At 42.2% G+C, this 5,000-nt stretch overlaps 1 protein-coding gene across 3 annotated transcripts in view; it reads right to left on the bottom strand.

Annotated features, from left to right (window-relative positions):
* LOC125042523 (arginine-glutamic acid dipeptide repeats protein-like) overlaps positions 1-3,823 on the bottom strand; it is a 19,331-nt gene extending 15,508 nt beyond the window's left edge. Inside the window, exon 1 of one of the 3 annotated variants that reach the window (XM_047638176.1) lies at positions 3,583-3,823. The gene's annotated coding sequence lies outside the window, so the exon portion shown is untranslated. Of the gene's footprint in view, positions 126-3,582 lie in introns of those variants that run through there. The other 2 variants (XM_047638174.1, XM_047638173.1) reach the window with 2 other exon arrangements.
* Between the last annotated feature and the right edge of the window lie 1,177 nt (positions 3,824-5,000).

The following is a 5,000-nucleotide window of genomic DNA, read 5'->3' as shown; positions in this document are numbered from 1 at the left end:
CATGCCAATGATCACCTCATTACAGGTGTGCCTAATGACGACTTCAATGACGAAGTTGCATCACCTTCTGGCACTAGAAGGTTCTTCGGTCAAGATAATAAGAACCAAATGATATTAATAATATTAATAATAGATAAACGATACTGTAAGCAGCGTGGAATCGCTTCTGAATTTTGATATCGGTTGAGAGATTTGCTGGAATAGCATCTGAGACGTTGCATCGGCCATCAGGAAGTGGACGACTATAACGCTACCCCCCACCCCCCACCCCCAGTCCCTTGCCCGTTGTTGTCGTGTGTGTGTGTGTGTGTGCACATATGCATGTATATACATATATATATATATATATATATATATATATATATATATATATAAATATCTATATCTATCTATATATCTATATATATATATATATATATATATATATATATATATGTGTGTGTGTGTGTGTGTGAATATATATATATATATATATATATATATATACGTACATATACATATATATATGTACATGTGTGTGTGTGTGTTGTAGGCAACTAGAGAAATGATGTTTTTATCGCGCGTCGAAATCACAACGAAAGTGATAATGCCTCACGTTCGTCAGAAGACTCCTATAGACATGTATAGACATATACATGAATATACACACATACTTATATATGTGTGTGTGTGTATGTATATATATATTTATACATATATATATTATATATATATTATATATATATGTGTGTGTGTGTGTGTGTGTTTCTGTATATATTTATGCTTATATATACATAGGCACACACACACACACACTCACACATATATGTATATATATGTATATATGTGTGTATGTGTATATATATATACACACACATATGTGTATATATGTATATATATGTATATGTATATATATGTGTGTGTGTGTGTGTGTAGGTGCTCGCGCGTGCGTGTGTGCGTGTGTGTGTGTGTGTGTCTGGGTGAGTGTGTATATATGTATATATATATATATATATATATATATATATATATATATGTGTGTGTGTGTGTGTGTGTGTGTGTGTTGTATGTATATATATAAATGTATAAATATGTAAATATATATACACACACACACACACATATATATATACATATATATGTGAGAGTATGTGTATGTGTGCCTATGCACATGTGTATATATATATATATATGTATGTATTATTCGCAATTCACTCTTTCGGCGTGGCGATTCCGAAAGATTATACACCTTTTTTTTGTAAACAGTAATCTAAAAAGCAAAAAAAATTTTTTTTTAAATCCAGAATATTTATCCATATGCGACTATTGAAAGTTCGCGCGCCTTTCCAGCGAGAACCACAGAATGCGTCAACAATGCATGTGCAATGCCCCCCTAACTCAGTCATGGGCAATGGCCGCTGCAAACCCACCTAAGGCTAAGGGCCGACATTCCGAACGCATTGGCGATATGCAATTCGTGTCGAACAAATTGTACATGGAACAACGAAGGAAAGAACAATACCCCTTTTCCCTTTATTGCTCCTTCGGGGCATGAAGAAGCAATGCTGCGAAAAGTCCTTCGGCATATTCGTGTGTCTTCTTGTTGTTGCCTTCGTTGTTCTATTTGCATTGACGTTAGGTAAGAATAAGAGCGGTGACGGTTGCTATTAATAGGCGCTTATTCTTTAACCATCGGGCTTGACTTTTCGATGAATTTCTGAAAAATATCGAAAGATTCGAGACGATGCACAGCCGTTCTGAAAACATTCAACGAGCTCGTGGTTGAATTTCATAGGGAAATGAGTCAGAATAACATCCTTGGGTGATTTTCATATATAATTTCGTGGGTGACCCTTACCGCCTCCCCGATAATGTGTCTATCGCACATACATATATGACTTGGAAATTGTTTGCTTGGCCATTAGAAATCAGATGGACATTATTACTTCGCATTCTAGGCACTTTCATCTCAGCCTAGATGCACACACTCAAGTCTCGAAGATTTTAAAAGCAAAATAACCTAGGAAGAAACAGACCGCCATTTTTTTTTTTTTTTTTTTTTTTTTTTTTTTTTTTTTAAGAACGTCATATCGGACATTCATCTCAATCACACCTGGTTCCTTCGCAAGAAACTTGGTTTGACGTGAAGATGAGATGACTAATGTAAAGGGTTCTGCCCCCCCCCCCCTTGCAGTGTGCTTTGACCGTCACCTGCGGCAACCACTCGTGTGCCGTGGGCTGTGCATGTTCCATTTCTTTCTCCTGGAATTTATTTAATAGAATTGTACGTTTTTTTTTTTTCTTTCTTTTTTTGTTATTTTAAGAATATACAGATAAGCTACATGCTTGACACACACACACACACACACACATATATCTAAATATATATATATATATATATATATATATATATATATATATATATAATGTTTGCGAGCCAACGTGTGAATGTCTCTATACACACACGCAGACAAACACAAACACACACAAAATATGAGCAAAGAACACTGCACAAAAGCAAACAAACACAAACACCCCTAAACACGTAAACAAAGCCATTTATTCTTTATCAGGCTCGATATGAACACATCCATCTGATGAAACAGCAACGGAATTCGAACCCACTCGGAGCCATGTGTCTAGATGGAGTTTAGTTTTTCTCCAAACTGAAATCTCATTTAGTTTTAATTAACAGCTATTTCTAATCCGACGATAACGAGCTGGTTATGAATATGGATATAAACATAGTTAATTCGTCTAACGGACTGAACACGTTTGTCTCATCGCATATTCCTTCAATTCGTAAATATGTTGAAATCCGGTTTTTCGATGCGATGGGCGGTTAGGACACAGAACGTAAACACTGAAGGATTTCGTTAAATTATTCGGTTTTCTTGACTGTTTCATTACCCGGAAGGGCTTTACGGTCAACAAGGTCGGAAAACAGTGCTATATACATTCGTCAATCTATCTATCTATCGTTATTGATTTCTTTGTGTTTTTTTTCGTTTGAATTTAACTTTTATTTAGTGCAAGTTCTTTATTCATGAGACCCAACGTTTTTATCAGCATTTGAACAAGCAAAGAGAAAAACAAATCTTTTATTTTTTCGAAGTGATCATTCCGTTTACAAATTCATGAAAAAACGAAACATATGGACAGGTTTTGGCTTCGAATAAATCCCGATAAAAGTCGGAATGGCTGAGCCGACGGCAAGACAAAAATTCCGGGCCGAGCGAGCGCAGGTCGCGAGGAGGTTCCGTGCCCACGACGTCGGGTGTCGGGCGTCGGAAGTCCATTGTTTCGGGAAAATCACGTCGCAAGCAATGACCGAGCAAATAGGATATGATCGCGATCCGCCTGGAACATGTGTTTTTTTCACAAGTGCGTCGTGAGATGGTGAAAATAACAAGTGTTAAGGGTTATTCTACATAGTGGTGAACTCAGGTGGTCTTGGCAGGTGGGCAGCAGGATGGGTTGGAGTCGACACTTGCACTATACCACAGATGCTGCCCACATATGTGTGTACATGTGTCCATGCACTTGTCAAGCTTTGCACATTTGTGTTCGCCTTACGGTGACTGAGAGGGCGCGAGCACTTACTTGTGGCGCGAGCGGGGCGGCGGGTGGTGGTGCGGCGGAGGGCGGGCGGTGCAGGTGTGACGCAGGTGTTGGAGCGGCTGCGTCGAGCCGAGAACACGTGTGCTAACACTGACGACCCCAAACTACTCTCTCACGTATCGCTCGTCCCTCCGTCCCCTCCCCGGCCACGCCCCGAAAGGGGGAGGGGAAGGAAGCTCCTCCTCCTGCCCCGTAGCGTGCCCGGCCGCGGCGGGGCGTGGGCTTCGGAGCGAGGGCTTCGGAGTGAGGGCTCGGGACGAGGGCACGGAAGGGGGCACGAAGCGAGGGCACGGCCGGCCGAGGGACTGCGAAGGAATAAAGACACACGTACCTGGGTGTCACACCTGCCTCGGCGCCACTAATTGGGCCGAAAACGACGCTCGCTTAATTTCATTTCGGTTTCTTTTTAAATCTACAAGGCTCGCCCTGTCTCCTCCTCTTCTACGTCCTCTTTCTCACGCCTCTCGCTCTCCTCCGCCCTCCGTTCTCTCCCCTCTCCTTTCCTCACCCCTCTCTCTCTCTCTTCTTCTCCTCTTCTCTCTCTCCTCTCAGCTCTCTCTCGTCCTCATTCTCTTCACACTCTCTCTCTCTCGTCCCTCCCCTCTCTCCTCACTCTCTCATCTCTCTCTCATTCACTCCCTCCCTCGTCTCTCTCCTCTTCGCTCCTCTCTCTCTCTCTCCCATCCCTCTCTCATCATCACTCCTCACCTCTCTCATCTATCTCTCATCAAGTCATCTCTCTCTCTCCTCTCATATCCTCATCTCGCTCAACATCACTCTCGTCTCACTCTCTCTCTCCAAAGATAATCTCATCTCATCACGTTATCATCTCTCTCTCTCTCTCATCATTCTCTCTCTTCTCTACTCTCCATCATCATCACTCTCCATCGGTCTCTCACTCTCTCTCTCTCTCTCTCTCTCACATTCCTCTCTCTCTCACAATCATCTCTCTCTCTCCTCTCTCTCTCAACCTCTCACAATCCATTCTCTCACATCATCTCTCTCACACTCTCACCAACTCTCCGTCTCTCTCTCTCTCTATCTCTCTCTCTCTCTCTCCGTCTCCTCAATCTTCTCTCTACTCATCTCTCATCGCTAACCTCACTATCTCTCTCAGTCTCTCTCCTCCTCTCTCTCACGAACCTCCTCTTATTTTCCCTCAGCTCTCACCTCGTCTCCCTCCTCACTTCTCCATCCTCTCTTCTTCTCCCTCTTCATCACTCTCTCTCTCATCACTCATCATCACACTCTCATCATCTCGTCTCACTCTCTCTCTCTCATTTCTCAGTCTCTCTCTCTCTCTCTCTCATCTCGCTCTCTCTCTCTTCTCTCCTCTTCCTCTCTCTCTCTCACTCTCTCCTCTCTCTCCTCTCTCTCTCTCTTCCTCTCTCTCTCTCATC

The sequence above is a fragment of the Penaeus chinensis genome, chromosome 32, assembly GCF_019202785.1.
Source record: "Penaeus chinensis breed Huanghai No. 1 chromosome 32, ASM1920278v2, whole genome shotgun sequence".
Taxonomy (NCBI): Eukaryota; Metazoa; Arthropoda; class Malacostraca; order Decapoda; family Penaeidae; genus Penaeus; species Penaeus chinensis.
The sequence above is the reverse complement of the archived record's forward strand: the minus strand, read 5'-3'. Positions and strand labels throughout refer to the sequence as shown.